Raw genomic sequence first — 22,320 nt, 5'->3', positions numbered from 1 at the left:
CCCAATCTATTTTATACAATGCATTGTATAAACAGTACACCCCCCTGACCCCCCCCACTGCATTATAAACAAAGTTCTAGCATTTACTACCCAGAGGAACCTACCAATAAATGTATGGCCAAAACCATGGATTGTGCAACAGAAATAGATTACCATTATCCTTCCATTGCCCCAGACTCATGGAAAAGGCTGTTATTGTATGTGGCCTCTGCAACAGGAAACATAAAGGGGCTTAATAGGAAAGGGCCTAGAGATGTGTTCTGCATGACTGTGTACATATACCCTGGCCACCAACCACCACCTCATATATATCCTTAGCACAGATGAACCCTAATAATAGTAGGAGTAGTCTGGATAGGGACTAGTCCTGACCAAAATGTTAGTGCACAATAAGTTTGCAAGCCAATACACTTTTCCTGGAAATAGAACAATTCAGATCAATGAAGGATGCTGATACTAATGCTTAAACATACACTGGTATAGCTACATCCCTCGGGGGTGTGAAAAATCTACACCACTAACTGAGGCAGTTATACCGACCTAACCCCCCGGTGTAGACAGCACTAGGTCAATGGGAGAGCTTCTCCTGTCAACATAGTTACCATCTCTCCTGGAGGTGGATTAACTACGCCTATGGGAGCAGCTCTTTCATTGGCATAGTTACATCTTCACTGAAGCACTACAGCAGCACAGCTCCAAATGGTACAGCATTTTATATGTAGACCTGTCCTTAGAAGACTTCAGAATGGAAAGATGATGACTTTGACCTAAAGATTATTGGGGAAACACCAGGGCCAACCCACTGACCTAACATAGTGCACTTTCTCCAGGATCTTCTCTCTTTAGTCATTAAATTGGGGTCTTCCAAGGACAAATCCAGAATTTTTAAAAGTTGTATCCACTGAAATAAACCAGACCCTCTTAATCAAGTGTGCATGTGAAACGTAACTACTGAAGTCAGAAAATAGTGCCAGCCTATCCGGTCCCCCTCCATTAACTTCTTCAGCCCAAGGACTTCACTCATTCTCATAGCATCTCCAGCAATTTCTGTAGGACATTAAAACTTTAATGTCTACTTATACTGAATAAAAATGGTATGTAAGGCCCCATGGGAAGAAATTTAAAGGGGAAAAATTCAGGAGAGCTGTCCATTTCTTAAAGAGATTATATTAAAGGCATAACAGCAAATAATCCTGATGTAAAGAAAAGACAGGAAGAATATTATTAGGCCAATATGGCTACACTAGGAGCTCTTTAATGACCTGAAGATTAAAAAGGAATCCTACCAAAAGTGGAAACATGGGCAAATTGCTAAGGATGAGCAAAAAAGAGTAGCAGAAGCATGTAGGGACAAATTCAGAAAGGCTAAGGCACAGAATGAGTTACATCTGGCAAGGGACATAAAAGGAAATATGAAGAGGTTCTTTAAACAATTAGGAGAAAGCAAAACAGAGGAAAATGTAGGTCCAGTATTTAGGGGGAAGGAGAGCTAATAAGGGATGACATCAAGAAGGCTGAGGTGTTTAATACCTATTTTGCTTTAGTCTTCATTAAAAAGGTTCAGGGTAGCCAGATAACTAACATATTTAACATTAACAAAAAGGGGGATGGAATACAATACAGAATAGGGAAAGAACATATTAAAGAATACTTTGATAAATTAGATCTATTCATGTTGGCAGGACCTGATTAACTCCATGCTGGGTACTTATGCTATTAGCTGAAGGAATCTTGGAACCTTTTGCAATTATCTTTCAGAACTCATGAAGGATGGGTGAGGTCTCAGATGACTGGAGAAGGTCAAATATAGTATCTGTCTTTAACAAGAGGAACAAAGAGGACCCAGAGAATTATAGACCAGTCAGCCTAATATTGATACCTGGAAAAAATATAGGAAAAGATTATTAAACCACCTAGAGGAAAATAGGGTGATAAGCAATAGCCAACATGGATTTGACAAGAACAAAGCATGTCAAACCAACCTAATTTCCTTCTTTGACAGGATTACTAGCTTAATGGATGGGGGGACACTATAGATGTGATATATCTTGATTTTAATTAGGCTTCTGACACAGTCCCACATAACATTCTTGTACACATTCACTAGGGAAAATTAGTCTAAATGAAATTACTATAAAGGGGGTGCATAACTGGTTGAATGACCATACTCAAAGACTAGTTATCAATGGTTTGCCGTCAAATTGGGAGGACTATCCAGTGAGATCCTGCAAAGGTTAGTCCTGGGTCCAGTACTATTCAGTGTTCTAGTTAAATGACCTGGATAATGGAGTGGAGAGCATGCATATAAAATTTGCCAAGGACATCAAGCTGGGAGGGGTTGCAAGCACCTTGGAGGATGGGATTAGAATTCTAAATGATCTTGACTAATTAAAGAATTGGTTTGAAATCAACCAATGATGAAATTCAATAAATACAAGTGCAAAGTTCTACTTTTAGGAAGGAAAAAAATCAAATGCACAGCTACAAAATGATTGGCCAGATGCAGTACTACTGAAAAGGCTCTGGGAGTTACAGTAGAACAACAAATTGAGTCTGGAGTCCACAAGTTCGCCCAAGGCTTAAGCATCCAGCAGTGTATGTTAGTGACTTCAATAGTCATCATACCAAGTGGGATTATGTGACTGCAGACCAAATAGTGAACAACTGTTGGAGTAGGCAACAAATAATGATCTCAGACTGGTCCATGACCCTAAGCATCATTCAGCACATTAAAATAGGGATGACTGCCCAAACCTAAGCTGGGTCACATCATTTCCCAATCACCGGCAACCAGTGGTGTGTACTCTACTTAATGATTTTCCACATAGCCAACATCGTCCGTCATTGATTCAGATGGGAATGTGTCTTCCAATTACACGGAGCATACCGAAGCCTGGATGGAATTTCCAGAAAGCAGATTGGGACTGCTTTACAAAATACTTAGAACAGAGCATTGTAACCATTGCATTAAATATCATTTCTGTGGAAGATGCAAACCATCATTTCTGTTGTGCCTTTTTAAAAGCTGCAGGAGCAACAATTCCACATGGCTTCCGACCAGTGTACACTCCATGTTTGAACGAGGGTTGTGCAGACTTGCTGAGGCAGTATGAGCAGTCAGGTGATCCAAAGATTGCAGACTATCTTGTAGAATCATTGGATGCTGCTCACCGGGCTCGATGGGAGGAAGCAACAGTGACATTAACTTTATGTAGTCAAGCTGGAAATGTAGAAAAGCTGGAGCTTAATTAATTGACTCAATGTCCATGTGCACAAAGCAGGCCAGCATTTATTCCAAATCAGATTGCACTATCTGCTGAAGGTCGCCAAAACTCCTGTTGACAGAGTTGTCAAATGATAGGTACATGATGAGTGGCGGCATTTTGTAAGGAGTAATTCAGCCAATAGTAAGATGGAGCTATTCTCTAATCTGGAATAGGATAAAGTGCTGAATGATTTAAAAACAGATACAAATCCCAGATATGATAGAATTGCACCTGAATTCATGAAACATCTTGGCACCTATACTCAGGAATGACTTGTTTGGTGTTTCAACAGAGTTCTGTGGGAATCCAGACTCCCTTGCATCTGACGCCAGACATATTGGTGAGAGAACCAGTGCTTGGAGGCACCAGAAGAATGGCTTCCCACAAGGATCAGTATTATCTCCAGTGTTATTCATCTTATATTCAAATGACCTACCATATGCCAGATCTCGCAAATTTGTTTATGCAGACAATATATGCCCCAGTCACACTCCTTTGACATACCTGGGAGTGTTTTGAATGCAGATATGGTGCCTATGGCTGAGTATTATCATTGGTGGCGCTTGATACCAGGTGGAAGTAAGACTATATTGAGTATCTTCCATTTACATTATGCACAAGTGGACAGAGAGTTGAATATAGTTCTCAATTTTCAGCAAATAAAGCATGATTCACAGCCAGTCTATCTAGGCATCATGTTGGATAGAACTCTCACATATCATGACCATTTTACAAAGCCAGGGATTAAGGTCAAAACGTGCAACAACCTGCTTGGAAAACTGGCTACAATGACATGGGGCACCAATGCCCAAATGTTACATACTTCTGTCTATGCTCCAGCATGGGCTTGCTTGTCTCACACAAAGATGATCGATGCACAACTAAATTCCATCCTGAGTATTATTTCAGGCACACTTAAATCTACTCATTTACCATAGTTACCAGTTCTCTGCAATATTGCTCTTCCCAGTGTTTGCAGAGAGGAAAGTGTAACACAGCTCATGACAAAAAATGTGTGATATGCCACACCTACCATTAATTAAAGCCTTGTTTAATCCACCACAAAGTCGTTTTCCCTCAAGGTACCAGTTGTAGATAAGTTTACCAGGTAAAGGATTTATGGTGGAGGACAACTGGAGAGCTTTATGGTCTGCAGAGAAAGTGACAAGTAATTATCTTGCCTCAGTTCCCACTCAACATCAACCTGGGTTTGATTTTCCACAAAGGCAATGGAGCCTTCTGAACTGGTTTCGTACCAGACACGGAATTTGTGCTGCAGCAGAATTTCAGTGGCATTTTACAGACAGTCCACTATGTTGATGTGGGCAGCCACAAACCATGACACATATGTTGAGGATTGCAAAATGACTCCACTTTCTGGAGGTCTTTATGCCTTGAACATCATTGATAAGAACTTTGTGGCTTAGCTTGACTGAATTGCATATGCCAAATAAATGCGAATCAACAATGTGATGCAGTTGTGAAAAAGGCTAATATAGTTCTCCAGTGTATTAATAGTAATGTTGTATGTAAGACACAGAAGGGGAATTACCATTCTCTACTTGGCTCTGGTAAGGCCTCAGCTGGAGTATTGTATCTGGTTCTAAGTGCTTCACTTTAACAAAGTTCTGGAGAATGCCCAGAGGAGAGCAAGAAAAATGATAAAAGATTTAGAAAACCTGACATCTGAAGAACGATTAAAAAACTGGCCAGAAAGGAAGTTTTAGTTTAGACATTAAAGAAAAAAACTTTTAAACTATAGGAGTAGTTAAGCTCTGGAACAGGCTTTCAAAGGAGGTTGTGAAGCCTTGTGATGGGGTGTGACTCACCATTGTGGCACCCCCTGTTGATTATCCCAGGGATCAGCTCTGCTAGCCAGTGCACCCTCTTCTAGTGGCCTCTCACTGCCATCACTTCTGCTCGAGGACCCACATCCTGACAAGATTATGACTGTCAACAGATGGCTTAGGCAGTGGTGCTATAAGGAGGGCTTTGGGATGTATGGCCACTGGGAAGCATTCACGGACAGAGGACAGTTCTCTCGGGATGGACTTCATCTGAGTAGGGAAGGAAATAGATTTCTAGGATCGAGGCTGGCACAACTGATAAAGAGAGCTTTAAACTAGGAATTAGGGGGAAATGAATGGGAGATGTCCAGGAAATCTCCACGCCAGATTTTAGCATTGAGAGGGAAGAAGACGAAGTAAGAAAGGATGCAGCCATGGGTAGGAGAATGTATATAAGGAGTGAGGGAGGTGTGGATTCTAGTCTAATAGGTTATACTGGCTGTAGAATGACTGTGCCTAATAGGGTACAAAATGTGAGCGAGGCCAAACAGCAAAAATTAAGCTGTTTATACACCAATGCGAGGAGCCTAGGTAACAAAATGGAGGAACTAGAGCTACTGGTGCAGGAAGTGAAACCAGATATTAAAGGGATAACAGAAACAAGGTGGAATAGTAGTCATGACTGGACTACAGGTATTGAAGGGTATGTGCTGTTTAGGAAAGACAGAAACAAAGGTAAAGGTGGTGGAGTAGCATAGTATATCAATGATGAGGTAGAATGTAAAGAAATAAGAAGCGATGCAATGGATAAGACAGAATCCGTCTGGGCAAAAATTACATTGGGGAAGAAAACTAGTAAAGCCTCTCCTACGATAGTGCTTGGGTTGTGCTATAGACCTCCGGGATCTAATTTGGATATGGATAGAGCCCTTTTTAATGTCTTTAATAAAGTAAATACTCATGGAAACTGCGTGATCATGGGAGACTAACTTCCCAGATATAGACTGGAGGACCAGTGCTAGTAATAATAATAGGGCTCAGATTTTCCTAGATGCGATAGCTGATGGATTCCTTCATCAAGTAGTTGCTGAACCGACTAGAGGGGATGCCATTTTAGATTTAATTTTGGTGAGTAGCGAGGACCTCATAGAAGAAATGGTTGTAGGGGACAATCTTGGCTCAAGTGATCATGAGCTAATTCAGTTCAAACTGAATGGAAGGATTAACAAAAATAAATCTGCAACTAGGGTTTTTGATTTCAAAAGGGCTGACTTTCAAAAATTAAGGAAATTAGTTAGGGAAGTGGATTGAACTGAAGAATTTATGGATCTAAAGGTAGAGGAGGCCTGGGATTACTTTAAATCAAAGCTGCAGAAGCTATCGGAAGCCTGTATCCCAAGAAAGGGGAAAAAATTCATAGGAAGGAGTTGTAGACCAAGCTGGATGAGCAAGCATCTTAGAGAGGTGATTAAGAAGAAGCAGAAAGCATACAGGGAGTGGAAGATGGGAGGGATCAGCAAGGAAAGCTACCTAATTGAGGTCAGAACATAAAGTGAGACAGGCTAAATGTCGAGTAGAGTTGGACCTTGCAAAGGGAATTAAAACCAATAGTAAAAGGTTCTATAGCCATATAAATAAGAAGAAAACTAAGAAAGAAGAAGTGGGGCCGCTTAACACTAAGGATGGAGTGGAGGTTAAAGATAATCTAGGCATGGCCCAATATCTAAACAAATACTTTGCCTCAGTCTTTAATAAGGCTAAAGAGGATCTTAGGGATAATGGTAGCATGACAAATGGGAATGAGGATATGGAGATAGGTATTACCATATCTGAGGTAGAAGCAAAACTGAAACAGCTTAATGGGACTAAATCGGGGGGCCCAGATAATCCTCATCCAAGAATATTAAAGGAATTGGCACCTGAAATTGCAAGCCCATTAGCAAGAATTTTTAATGAATCTGTAAACTCAGGAGTAGTACCGAATGATTGGAGAATTGCTAATATAGTTCCTATTTTTAAGAAAGGAAAAAAAAGTGATCGGGTAACTACAGGCCAGTTAGTTTGACATCTGTAGTATGCAAGGTTCTGGAAAAAATTTTGAAGGAGGAATTAGTTCAGGACATTGAAGTCAATGGTAAATGGGACAAAATACAACATGGTTTTACAAAAGGTAGATCATGCCAAACCAACCTAATCTCCTTTTCTGAAAAGTTAACAGATTTTTTAGATAAAGGAAATGCAGTGAATCTAATTTACCTCGATTTCAGTAAGGCATTTGATACCGTGCCACATGGGGAATTATTAGTTAAATTGGAGAAGATGGGGATCAATATGAACATCAAAAGATGGATAAGGAATTGGTTAAAGGGGAGACTGCGACGGGTCCTACTGAAAAGCGAACTGTCAGGTTGGAGGGAGGTTACCAGTGGAGTTCCTCAGGGATCGGTTTTGGGACCAATCTTTTTATTACTGACCTTGGCACAAAAAGTGGGAGTGTGCTAATAAAGTTTGCAGATGATACAAAGCTGGGAGGTATTGCCAATTCGGAGAAGGATCGGGATATTATACAGGAAGATCTGGATGACCTTGTAAACTGGAGTAATAGTAATAGGATGAAATTTAATAGTGAGAAGTGTAAGGTTATGCATTTAGGGATTAATAACAAGAATTTTAGTTATAAGTTGGGGACGCATCAATTAGAAGTAACGGAAGAGGAGAAGGACCTTGGAGTATTGGTTGATCATAGGATGACTATGAGCTGCCAATGTGATATGGCTGTGAAAAAAGCTAATGCGGTTTTGGGATGCATCAAGAGAGGCATTTCCAGTAGGGATAAGGAGGTTTTAGTACCGTTATACAAGGCACTGGTGAGACCTCACCTAGAATACTGTGTGCAGTTCTGGTCTCCCATGTTTAAAAAGGATGAATTCAAACTGGAGCAGGTACAGAGAAGGGCTACTAGGATGATCCGAGGAATGGAAAACTTGTCTTATGAAAGGAGACTCAAGGAGCTTGGCTTGTTTAGCCTAACTAAAAGAAGGTTGAGGGGAGATATGATTGCTCTCTATAAATATATCAGAGGGATAAATACAGGAGAGGGAGAGGAATTATTTCAGCTCAGCACCAATGTGGACACAAGAACAAATGGGTATAAACTGGCCACCAGGAAGTTTAGACTTGAAATCAGACGAAGGTTTTTAACCATCAGAGGAGTGAAGTTTTGGAATAGCCTTCCAAGGGAAGCAGTGGGGGCAAAAGATCTATCTGGTTTTAAGATTCTACTTGATAAGTTTATGGAGGAGATGGTATGATGGGATAATGGGATTTTGGTAAGTAATTGATCTTTAAATATTTAGGGTAAATAGGCCAAATCCCCTGAGATGGGATATTAGATGGATGGGATCTGAGTTACCCAGGAAAGAATTTTCTGTAGTATGTGGCTGGTGAATCTTGCCCATATGCTCAGGGTTTAGCTGATCGCCATATTTGGGGTCGGGAAGGGATTTTCCTCCAGGGCAGATTGGAGAGGCCCTGGAGGTTTTTCGCCTTCCTCTGTAGCATGGGGCATGGTTGACTTGAGGGAGGCTTCTCTGCTCCTTGAAGTCTTTAAACCATGATTTAAGGACTTCAATAGCTCAGACATGGGTGAGGTTTTTCATAGGAGTGGGTGGGTGAGATTCTGTGGCCTGCGCTGTGCAGGAGGTCGGACTAGATGATCAGAATGGTCCCTTCTGACCTTAGCATCTATGAATCGATGAATCCTTTCCAAGGACCGTGGTGTCCTCTTCAGTGACACAGCTCTCTGGGTGTGTCACACTCTGTGCTTCCCCCTTCTGGGGGAATCTGCAGTCAGCTGTCCAGCCACTTCCCTTAATGGCAACTGCAGCCCGATGTCTGGCCATTTCCTCAGTGGTGTGGGGCATGGGGGGGGGGAGGGACCCTGGCCTGCCCACTACTTTGTGTCTTGGCCTAGGGACCCTGTAGATGGCCAACACTTGCTGCATCCTCTACAACTCCTCAGTAGATCTCCCTGGACCACTTCCCCATGGTCCCAGCCCCCTCTTTGCTCTTGCCCCAGGGCCTCAGCCTGCGGATCCCGGCAGCGCACCTGGACCTGCCTTTAGCTCCCTGGGTCTCTAGCTGCAGCACTGCTCTGTCTACTGTGTTTGCTGCCTTCAGCCTGCAAGGCTGCCGTCCTCCCTCCTCAAGCTCCAGGGAGTGACTGAAGCTGCTCTGCTCTGCACTACTTCTTATACGGGCTGGGCCAGCCCAGCCCTGATTGGCTGCCTCCCACACAGCCTCCCTAGGGCCCTCAAAGTCCAGTGTGGGGCAGGCAGTTTATCACAATCCCCATCATTAGAAGTTTTTAGGACATCTTAGACAACTCCTATTAGGGATGGTCAAGATGAACTTGGTCCTGCCTCAGTGCAGGGATTGGACTAGATGATTTCTCAAAATCCTTTCCAGCCCTACATTTCTATTATTCTATTTTTGCAGATCTGGTGGCCCCTCTGTGGGCCACTCTCCAGTCAGCCTATGGGTATCTTGATGACTCCCATATGAGAATCAGAGAATGTGACTGGTCCCTTCAATTCTCCCATTGCAGTCCCCTCACAGGTTTAAAGACATGGATGGCACACAGGGGAATTTCACCTATATCAACTTTAAGGATATCTACTGCACATGCTCAGTTCACAATTTTATAAGGGTAGAAACTTTCTTTAGGAAACCCCCTACCTCACTTTTCATGATACCACTTCTCCTCATTAGGATCCATTTTTGTAAAATGGACAAAATAATAATGACACTTGTAATGAAGTAAGAAAGTGAGAAGGGTGGGAATTTGCAACAGGTGCTCAAACTATTGTTTTTGAATGATGGTCCATGACAGAAAAAGAGAGAGCGAAAGAAGATATGTTCCACATCAGCAGTACTGCGTGGGGTGGATCATATTTCTCCCTTTACTAGATTCCTTGCCAAAAAAAATATATATCCAGGAGAGAAGTGCTCTGCTTTAAATATCAACAACAATATAAAAAGTATTTCCTCTTGATTCAGTATTTAACGGCCTCATTGTAAAATATTACTTTAATAAATTCATTGCTGGGTTGTGTTTTTATCACCCCCATCTCTCTATGATCTTTGAGCAAAAACATTCTGTTGGAAGAATAATGTCAGTTGAGACACAGCATAATTTTTCAGTTGCTAGAAAATGCCATACTTATAATGAAAAATATTTACCTGTTTAAAAAGAGCAACACAATTAAAATATATTTAATTATGTCTGTTTTATTCTATGTAGGAGAGGGTATAAAATGTTAGATTTGAACACCCCACATTTTTGGAGTATTCAAAACTTGAAATCAGAGCCATATTTCAAAGACTGGCCCCCATCTCTACAATATACTTAGCAATGCTACTATAATAATTGAATATTCTTTTCTTGGTTTTTAACACTACTATATTTCTCCAGGTTTTTCCAGAGAACACATACTATGGAAGGCAGAAAAATGTTATTGAAGTGTAAAGTAGTAATTCAGTTACTGGAAAAGTCATTGTGCCCTTTTCACGAGAAAAATAAAATAGATATGTTCTCTCTACTCTTCTTATGTATCAGCTTGCTTTCACTACTTTTTTTAAATAGGTATTTAATAGTTTTTCTAGCCAATGAAAAATATGATTGTTCTTTCACTTTAAAATAACCTAACAAAAATGAATTTTATTACCTTTATATAGAATCTCAGCACCACAGATTTTAGAGATGGGAAATTTCCATTATGACAGCTAGTCCATCCCAATCCAGTAAGATGTTTTACTGTAGTATTTAGTTCAGTCTATTTTAAATATCTCAAGCAATGGGGCTTCTGGCATATCCCTTGCGAGAGTAGTCCATGAGCTAATAGGTCTTACCTTTAAAAACTTTTCCCCTGCTATTGGAAATGTTTTGATGTTTCTGAATTTAAGAATGGAGAATGAGGGTTTGGGATTGGGTTAGAGGTTTTTCAGATTCAGTTTTTCCCTTTTCTTGAAGAATCTTCCCTCCACCCATTCCAGCTATTATCATCAGCTTGATTTCAATGGCAGCGGGAGTAGGCAGGAGGCTGGGCTAGCAATCAGACTTTACACAACAGGAAATTATAAGAGAACAGGGGGATGGCCTAATTTAGGAAGCTATTTTGGTAGAGTACTTAGGACATTCAGACAGGGGTGGAAGGCCTGCCAGTTCAGTTTGGCAGCAGTTAATTTTTCCACACAAAGCCTGGTTTCTTCCTCTTCTGGTCTTAATGACAGTGGTATTCAGAAAATATAACAACTTCCATTCCTAAGTAGGGGGAGACATCCCTACAGAAATGGAGTCCAGTTTGCTGAGGATAACACAGTTAGAGGGAGGAGACTTCAATCAGTTAACTCAGGATCTCTGGACTACTTTTCTCCTACTTCTGTCAGGAATAATATTTAGAAGAGGGAGGGGACATGGGAGTGGAGATGTTTCCTGCATTGTGCCCTGATAACCCCTAATGTCATCCTTTAATTCACCCAAGATGGCTGTATCCACCTTGGAATATCCAGTACCCTAAGACAGTTGAAGATTGCATGATCTTGTTAGATGCAGGTGTAGTGGGGAGTACCCCAGTTTCTTGTGCTGTTCCCAAATTCCAAGCTATGTGCCTGGGTGTGGATAACCCCATTTGCCTCCTGCTAGACCCAACCCCCTTGATTCCCTTCTACAGCCTTTGGGAAGGCAGGAATTAACTCCAGTGTTAGGAGCACAGCAGGCTCCCAGCCTGGTTCCTAGGCCACCCAGCAAGCTCTGCTTGGCCCAGTGAGCCATCTCCAAATGGTTGTGCAACATGATCAGGCAGGAGATCTAGCAGCCTGCTACTTGCACTGACCACAGCAGCACAACAGCTACTTGAAGCATACCACGCCTGCAGCTGTGCTTGCTTCTGCTTCTGGTCCCAGCCCTTGTTCCAGCCTTGACTCCTGCCCGCTTCAATCAAGTCCTTGCTCTGATTCTGGATCACAGTCTGACCTTTGGCTTGGCTTCTCTACTCTGACTCCCGCTTCACCCTCAGATTGGTACTTGAGTCCTGGATCTACGCTCGCCATTGCCCCGAACTGCTGCCACCAGGCAAGGCAAGTTCCTGCTCCATCCACTAGGCAGGCTGCCCACACTCTGGCAGCTTACACCCAGAAATAAATGCTGCACCCAGATATAATACCAATGCTTTTATCTCAATAAAAGCTCAGTTAGTAAAAGGGACCATCCGGGGTCCCTATGCAAAGTCAAGATACAGCCCAGCAATAGCACAAGATACAGCCCAGCAATAGCTGATTCCCCATTGTGTATCTAACCAGATTAAGAGTTCAAACATCCCCCAGCTTCAGTATTAGGACAGGCTACCTCTTGCCCCTTGTGGTGATCACTGATACATAAGTGGGTTATGGGTTCAGTGTGGTGAATCCCAGTCTCTGCTGTGGCAACACATGACCATCCCCTTGGTATTCAGGGCTTCTCTGCTGGATCTAGACCACTCTTTCAGTTCAGCTGCAGCTGTGCTGGTTCCCTTGCACTTGTTTTGGGGTGCATGTGGGCCAGCAGCAAGATGGGTTCACTGCCCAAGCCCACAGTATTTCTGCTATCCCTGTCCCTGTGCAGGCCAAAATAATAAGCCCTATTCACATTTCTCTGCCTTACCACTGCAGAGCATCCTTTGGGCTGGGATTAAGGTTGGTCTGGGGCCATTCAGTTCTAGAGAATTGTTAGTGGGCTGAAATATGGAGTGTTTTTTATTTTTTAGCTCATGTCCTTTCACCTTGAGTGTCCATCCCCTTCCTCTCTCCTGCCTAAGCTTCCTGTCTCTTTCTCTCTCTCTCTCTCCCTGGGTTTTCCCCCTGACCCAGGCAGTCTTTGTGGCTTTTAAAGGTTAGCATCAACATGTTGGTGTTTTTATTCTTCATTTAGTGATTTTCCATTGCTCCAAACCCTGCTCCCTGCAGATCAACTTGGCTTAACTGATTTTCCACTTCAGACATTCTCCTTACAATAACTCTTCTATGGACAAAGCACAGTCATTAAAGTCAAGTACTCCCTGTTGTCCTCCATCTGGTGTGTACCTATTGCAGATCCTGTCCACAGTTGTGGAGTCCAAATTTATATAGGGCATTCACTGACACCAACATTTTCATAGCAACAACTTCCTCATATCACCCACGTCATAAACTGTGCAGATGTCCCTCATGGTCAGCACCATTATCCCAGTGGCTTTTCATCTTCTTCACCTGGATCTCATATACCTACAGAGTCCTACTGAGACTAGATTCTTCTGTGCAGTACTTGATGGCCTAATAGTCATTTTCCTCCTCTGAGCACAGGAAGGACCACGGCTACCCAAGACTCTATTTGCCTGCTCACTGCAGAAGCAGATATGGTGTGGAGCTGCCATTCACACAGTTCCTTTGATCTCTCCCCACTTCCATCTGAAAGGGATGAAGATGGGACAATGGTTTCCAGCAGAATTAGCATCAGCATAGCTCCTGGGGTTAATGGTGTACTACTGTGGGGTAGGGTTTAAGAACAATTCAGCACTGACTCCGGCTTTCAGGTGGGTGTCCTCTGGGTGGGCTGGACAAGCCCTGGTCCTGATACCCTGGGCTCTACGGGGTTAGTCCCTTTACATTAACAGGGAGGCCCATCTCCACTGGCATCCTTCTGTATTCAAGGCATGCTCTTCATATTTGCAAAAAGTCACAGATCATATTGGAGCCCGGCAACGCAGACAGTTTCTGCCTCTGGACTGGAACATGGACACCTTTCTGAAGTCAGCCATGCTGGCCAGTGACATAGGAAGGAAGCCTAGAGCATGTGGGCAGCTAAAATTAAAAGGGCTCAGAGTCTTCTCTCCTTCTAGTTGTTTGCGTGTTACTATAGGTTCTACAGCTGCTGGAGACAAAAAATGGAAGTCTGATAGATGGTGTATGATGTCATGAAAAATCTTGATATTTTTCTTTATTCTCTGGTAAGGTGTAATTATAATATTAGTGTGGAAGAGATTTCTGATAGACGGCTTTTTAATCTAGCACACCAAGGCATAACAAGATCCAGTGGTTGGAAGCTGAAGCTAAACACATTCAGATTAGAAATAAGGCACATTTTTAATAGTGAGAGTAATTAACTATGGAATAAGTTAGTTAAGAACGTGGTGGATTCCTCATTACTCTGAAGTCTTTAAATCATGAATGAATATTTTTCTAAAACATTTGATATAGATCAAACAGCAGTTACAGACTTGATACAAGGATTGTGAGCTATATTTGTAGACCACTTGGAGGCTACAGCTGGTGCAGAAAGTGGAGCCTAGCTTTTAGATATTACTATCTCTGAAAAGTCATGGAAGATGGGAGAGATTCCAGATGACTGGAAAAGTGCAAATATAGTGCCAATCTATAAAAAGGGAAATAAGAACAACCCGGGGAATTACAGACCTCTCATCTTAACTTCTGTACCCTGAAAGATAATGGAGCAAATAATTAAGCAATCAATTTTCAAACATCTAGAAGATAATAAGGTGATAAGTAACAGTCTGCATGGATTTGTCAAGAACAAATCATGTCAAATCAACCTGATAGCTTTCTTTGACAGGATAAAAAGTCTTGTGGATAAGGGGGAAGTGGTAGACATAGTATATCTTGACTTTAGTAAATCTTTCTACACTGTCTTGCATGACCTTCTCATAAACAAACTAGGGAATTAAGGTGGGTGCAAATCTGGTTGGAAAACTGTTCCCAGACAGTAGTTATCAGTGGTTTAGAGTCATGCTGAAAGGGCATAACAAGTGAGATCCCACAGGGATCAGTTCTGGGTCCGGTTCCATTCAATATCTTCATCAATGATTTAGATAATGGCATAAAGAGTACACTTATAAAGTTTGTGGATGATACCAAACTGGGAGGGATTACAAGTGCTTTGGAGGATAGGATTATAATTCAAAATGATTTGGACAGACTGGAGAAATGGTCTGAAGTAAATAGGATTAAATTCAATAGGGACAAATGCAAAGTACTCCACTTAGGAAGGAACAATCAGTTGCACACATACAAAATGGGATATGACTGCCTAGGAAGGAGTACTGCAGAAAGGGATTTGGGGGTCATAGTGGACTACAAGCTTAATATGAGTCAACAGTGTAACACTGTTGCAAAAAAAGCAAACATCATTCTGGGATGTATTAGCAGGAGTGTTGTAAGCAAGACACGAGAAGTAATTCTTCCGCTCTACTCTGTCCTGATTAGGCCTCAACTGGAGTGTTGTGTCCAGTTTTGGACACCACATTTCAGGAAAGATGTGGACAAATTGGAGAAAGTCCAGAGTAGAACAACAAAAATGATTAAAGGTCTAGAAAACATGACCTATGAGGGAAGATTGAAAAAAATGGGGGCTGTTTAGTCTGGAGAAGAGAAGACTCAGAGGGAACATGATAACAGTTTTCAAGCACATAAAAAGTTGTTACAAGGAGGAAGGTGAAGAATTGTTCCTCTTAACCTCTGAGGATAGGACAAGAAGCAGTGGGCTTAAATTGCAGCAAGGGTAGTTTAGGTTGCACATTAGGAAAAACTTCCTACCTCTCAGGATGGTTAAGCACTGGAATAAATTGCCTAGGGATGTTGTGGAATCTTCATTACTGGAAATTTTTAAGAGCAGGTTAGACAAACACCTGTCAGGAATTGTCTAGATCAGTGGTTCTCAAAGCTGGTCTGCCGCTTGTTCAGGGCAAGCCCCTGGTGGGCCCCGGCGTGGGCCAAGGGACGCGTTGAACGCCCTTCCCTCAGCCCCCATTGGCCTGGAGCGGCGAACCGCGGCCAGTGGGAGGCACGATCGGCTGAACCTGCGGACAGAGGCTTGCCCTGAACAAGTGGCGGACCGGCTTTGAGAACCACTGATCTAGATAATACTTAGTCCTGCCATGAGTACAGGGAACTGGAATAGATGACCTCTCAAGGTCCCTTCCAGTCCTATGATTCTATGATTAGATAGAAAAAAAATCCAAACCAAACCAACAAAAAACAGAATTCAAAGTATTTAGTTGCTATATAAAGTCCCATATGCCTTCCGTCATCACCTTTCCAACCTCATGCACCACCCGGGAGTCGAGGTCAGCTGAGATACACAAGGTAATAGTCTCTACATGTAAATCTATGGGACTGGGGACAGAGTGTTCTTAGAAGAGGGCTCTGGAAATTGCTCCCCATGCTCTACTACACAGCCCAAGTCTATTGAACTTTACACATGTTGCAAAGCTCATGTCTTTCCTCAGCCCTTAGTCTGTGACAGAAAGATGACCTTTTTTTTTGGAAAATGTCCATTTTTCATTGCCGTTTTTTAAAAAAAGAACCAATTTTGCATGTGTTTTTGTCACATTACTTTGAGACATTCATTACAAATAAGTAAATACTATTTTAATGCATCTTAAACACCCCTTTTCAATTCTAACTCCTTAGTGTTTACAGCCTACATAATTAGCCAAATTTAAGCTCATACGTACTCTAGCTGCTCAAGAGTTAAGGTTCTAACAAGATGAAAAAAGAGAGTGAGTTCCCATGCCAGTTCCTTGTAGAACAGATTTAATAGGAGTTCAGAGTCCATGGAATATTGTAGCTCATGGAGTTGAGCAGCTCTGAAATAATCTAAAAAGTATTAAACTCATAGAAAAGATTCTGATCATAACAATCCTGAAGCAGAGTATTCAACCTCTGTCTTTACAGAATCTAGAAAAGAATTGAATAACATTTAAAATGGGTTGGCGGAATATAACCTCTGGAACTTTAACAAAATTATATTCTAATACCAGGACAGTATAGACAAAAGCTAGCAAGGAAGCAATCCTGGCTATGAGAACCAAAACTGAGTACAAATATTTGACAACTATTAGGAAAGCAATTCACTTATCTGAACCATGAATCATCATGAATTTGCTTACAATTGACTGCTATGACAAAAATTTGAAGACAGCCCCATATTAAAATTGCAATCACTTATCGAAAGGGTAGTACAAAAAAAGAATAACCGTGAAGTATGTAATATAAAATACACCAGCAACATATGGCATAATGTATATAAATAATATATACCACATACACCCACATACCCACAATACCAACCAACCAATCAATCAATTAGTAAACAAAAAACAGGTTTCAGAGTAGCAGCCGTGTTAGTCTGTATTCGCAAAAAGAAAAGGAGTACTTGTGGCACCTTAGAGACTAACAAATTTATTAGAGCATAAGCTTTCGTGAGCTACAGCTCACTTCATCGGATGCATTCAAAAAACAAAAAACCCAACCCACCCATGAATTAGTAACCCTTGGTTTAACAAACAATATTTCAAATCTGGTTGCTTTACAGCAATATAACTCTTATATTCTTGACTGTATTGTGGGGTTATATAGACTATCACTTTTTTGACACAACAGAATACACTGTGCAATCAGTTAAACAGACTAGGAGGATTTAAAAAATATAACCAGATTGCTCTTCAACACTTCCTTTTGCTAATGCCTAAGAGTTGATTTAATAAAAGGGAGATACACTATTAATATTTTTAATGTGTTGTTTGCTTAAATGACCTTGATAAAAGTAAGTAGTTGAATTTAGAGATTAGTTTAATTAGCAGAATTTTAATATAAGCTAGCTTATTCAAATAATTTACTATACTCACCATTCAAAGTTGATTTCACTAATGGAGAGGGAGGGTTATAAAAATATGCAGTACAACACAGCTCTAGTATAATTTCATAATTTTCTCTAAATCCCTTTAGCAAATTGCATATCTTAAAATGGAATTCCATTTAGCATTCACACAACAGCATTCAAACCGAACAGAAACTCTGAGGTTATCAATGACCTACTCGCAAATGCAAATTCTACAGAAAATACATAGGATTTGTGGTTTGAAAAATATGATGTACTTGATTTTCAAACAGTCACATAAGGAAATTGGGAATATTTTTGTTGTTTTCCATACCATACAGCAGCCATATACTTTCAATCTATAATAAATCCCTCATCCAAGGGAAACATCAAAACAAGAAAGAATAAAAGTAAACTCTCCATGAAACAGCATAATGTGTCTACTCCAACATGCCACAACTGCTCTGTCTCCCAAATTGGCAGCTGCCCCAGCATACACCAGACCCCTAGAAATTTAAAGGTGTAGTTCACTGAAAACAGTCAATTGCATAGTAATAAACCTAGTTTCTGCCTAATTTGCATGAAAGTGTCCATTTAAACATCTGAATTTCATATTGCATTTAGAAATACCCAATTAATGTGTGCAATTACCATAATTGAGCAGACATATTAGACACAGTAATTGGCACCTGTTTTTTGTTAAGGGCCTAACAATACAAATACAATTAATCATGATAGTATTTCTTGTTTCTCATATGTTTTTTCTTTGTTTTAAAAGCACTTCTGTTATGCCCAGTTGACAAGTTTATGTGTGCATTATTTTCTTATCCTCTGAACAACAATTTTCAAGTTCCATACAGTGTAATTGCCTTTGAAGTCAGCAAGTCTTCTCACCTTTTTGTGATTTTTTTTAACGTAAATGAATCTGAATGTTTTAAAATGTGAATTGTTTTTAAAAATACAAGTTTAGTACAATTAATTTAGTCACTCAAGTTATAGTAAGACTTAACCATCTATAATGCCTCCCTTCCAAGGATCACAAAGCACTCTTACTTAATTTCAGACTATAATATCCCTAATTTATGCCTGGGTGCTTAGATTTAAGGAGACTTCTCCCTATATCTACATCTCCTAAGCATCCTCCTTTATGGGCCAAAGGACAATTGAAGCTCCTTCATTCAAGAGCTCAAACTAATCCCTCCATACATTCCTGGTAGGGCAGTGCACACCAAAAGCCAGGAACATCCCCATCCACAGGTTCTCGAAGATGGCTGGCTACATCAGGGAAGCAGGCTGCACCATCTCCTTGCATGATGGGGAATTAGGGACAGGATTGAGGCACATGAGGCTCTGCCACTCTTGGTGCTACTGTGAGCCTCCTGATGCTGGCTTGTGAGGCTTTTATGTATTCCAAAGCACACATAAAAGCCTCACAAAACTCTGCTTTAGTTGAGAAGTATAGCATTGTTATATCCTAGTATTCAGTATAGGATTGTTATATCCTAGTATTCAGTTAGGGAAATGCAGGTGCCCAGAACAGCATTTACCAACCCAAACATTCATCAGTCAAGAGTCAGGCCCCCAAACAGTCATGAGCCTGACTTAAATACCATAGCACTATTTAAAAACAATAAATGTGGGAATCTTTTAATTTGCCTTCTGGGTTTTGAGTCTATAGGATTGACTCAGGTCAATTTCAAACTTTTCTCACCAACCAGGAGGGCTAGGAACTCTTTTAAAAAGAATGAAAGCTGAAGTTTTGATGAAATACAATGAATCCAGGAGTCAGTGCTTTAAAATAAAAACAGCAAACATCATGAGACATGAGATACAATGATGGGAGTTGGCAGCACTGGGAAAAATTAAGTCTTCTTCAATGAGATTTATTGCAGACATTATTCATGATTATACTGTAAATCTGTGGCAGATGGAGGAACAGAATCTAGAGTACTTGTCTCCCTGTTCTATGCTATAGGCACTTGATACTGCTTCCTCCTTTTTCAGGTTTTCTGAAAGCCTTTGCTTAAGATGCACTTTATCTCATCCTTGCAATCCAGGTTTCAACTTTGGAGAAGCACTTCACCAGCAGGAAGCTGAAGCTGCACTCCCATAAAGATGTTGATATGCTGCATTTTGGAGATCATAGTATCATAGGATTGGAAGAGACCTCGAGAGGTCATCTAGTCCAGTCCCCGGCACTCATGGTATGGGGACTGTCTGTCAATTACACCAAGGACCCAAGAGAAATGAAGATCTACAATCAGGAAGGGGTAGGAAGTAGCCCAGGGAAACCAAATATTAGTCTGGTTGCATTTGCTGAGACCATGGTCAGTGTGTTTCAACAGGATCCCTGTTGTTCCAGTAGCGGGATTCCCGATCACTGTTAGGGCCCTTGGTTGGGACCCAGTGGAGTAGGGTGTGCCCGGGTCCCTCTATCTCCTGCTGTGAACCCAACCTTAGGACAGCCTGTATTTGTTTGCTGTCTTCCCCAGCCAGGGAGCTTGGCCACAGACTGCTTCTCCTCTTCTTTGCCTGTGGGGCTTGAGCCTGACTGTTTGCCATCTACCACAGAGTGCTTTTACTATGTTCCAGCCAGAGAGCTTGAGCTTGACTGCTTAGTATTGGTTGGCCCTGCCCAAACGCATGAGCCTGGCTGTGTTTGCTGCCTGCCCCAGCCATTTGGCTGCCTATAGATTCTTTGCTGACTTACACTGCTAATCCCCTGTTGATTGACCCTCAGCCGATAGGTGGTATAGCAAGGTGGAATGGCCCCCCTCTGATGCAGATAGTGAGGAATAAAGGAAGAGTAATTGGCACAGAGGATATTGGCTCTACCTCCCGTGAACCTGTTTGGAGAATAAGAGCAAAAAGCCTAGTAGCTGACAAGGATAAAGGACTCTGGCTGGACAGAAAAAGACTCTATCCTTCCAGAGGGGAGGCAGTTGAGTAGCCTGTTTTATGATACAGGCACCCGTTGGGGTGTCTGAAGAAGCCTGTCTAGGCTATCATCAGGGATTGGTAAACCAATAGATAGACATAAATGTAGACAGTTTATTATTTTGAAATCCTTTTTCTCTAAATGCTTTGTTTCTACTGGAGAAATTAAATACTGTAGACTCAGAAAGGCTGTCTAACCACTGTACTCACTGTTTGGTCACAGATTCCCAGAGGGAAGAACTGCAGGCGCTGAACCCAGTCAGACCTACTGGGTAAACATAGTTGTTACACAAGGTACTGTAGCCCAGGGTCCACTCTAAGAGTGGGAGAGCCAGAGAATCCCACTCCATAAGAGGTAAAGGCATAAGTCATGACTTGTGAGGAAGTGCATTCAGAGATCTCATGAAGATATCAGAGGTGCAGCTAGCCCTGTAACCATGGCCGTTTCACTAGGGATGGAGGGAGGTCAGAAGAGTTTCTGCAACTAAGGGTTGGGAGACTTACTATAGCATGAGGGGGATGAAAGACCATAAAAGTACACAAGGCAATGAGATTTGTTGCATGCCATTTAAAAAAAAAATCTACCATGAATTATAAAAGAAGCTTTATTACATGTATATTCAAATAATTAAAATGCAGCTGAGTATCAGAAATCCCCTCCCCCACCTGTCATGGGTAAGTACATAAAGGAAAATATAGTCCTTCTCCTTTGTATTTATTGACACACCATACACCCTTGAAAGAATTCTTCAGTTTTAATGTTAAATAATTGTAAATTATTTGTGTAGACTTTTCCTATTTGTATCACTTAAAGCTAAAACTTTCTGTTATTACTGCTGGTGCTAGCATAAGCAATCCTTTGGGTATTATTTTTGTTTTCATGCTCTATGAAACCTTTTAGCTCATTGACAACAGCGATGCTGAGTGTTAATACACTCGCCAGTCATCTAGAGGTTTAAATCTATTGAAAACAGCTGGACGACTCAACTCAAGCTGGGGCTTTTCACTCACGTAACTTTTTAAATAGCATTATATCTCCTCCCTGGAGAAGTAAATGTGAATATAGAGATATCTAGAAATGCAAAAAAGTGAAAGCCAGGAACATAGTGTTAAAACATGGCCTCAGCAGCTCACTTTCTCAAGTATTTCATTTTTGAACCCACATGTAAGAACATATAAATGAGGAGAGGTGTATGGTGTTCAGAGCAGGGTATTCGGAGTTTGGAGTCCTGGGTTCTATTTCCAGCTATCTCAGTGACTCGCTGTGTGACCTTCATTTTAAAATTATTCTTGTATAAGGATTCATTTTGAGTTCTCTGGGCCTAGACATTGGAAAAATCCAAATTACAATGTCTAGTTTGCTGGAGTGTTATAAAATTTTCATTGTCCCTTAATAAGAATGACACAACTTATTACAACAAAGCAAGAAAATCAACAGAATATGTGCCGAGGTAATTAACCTTATCCTCCTGTAAATGAGATTAATTAGTAATTTTCCCTCCTAATCTTTTGGGAAAAGCTGATAATTGTAATTATATTGTTTATGCAAATGGTATCCAAATATGCAAAAGGACATAACAGGTTGTAAATGAAAGTTCAACTAAATGATTATTCTTGGATCTACTGCTAGAAAGATAAATAA

This window comes from Dermochelys coriacea, chromosome 1 (assembly GCF_009764565.3).
Source record: "Dermochelys coriacea isolate rDerCor1 chromosome 1, rDerCor1.pri.v4, whole genome shotgun sequence".
NCBI classification, from domain to species: Eukaryota; Metazoa; Chordata; order Testudines; family Dermochelyidae; genus Dermochelys; species Dermochelys coriacea.
Note: the sequence above shows the minus strand (reverse complement) of the source record.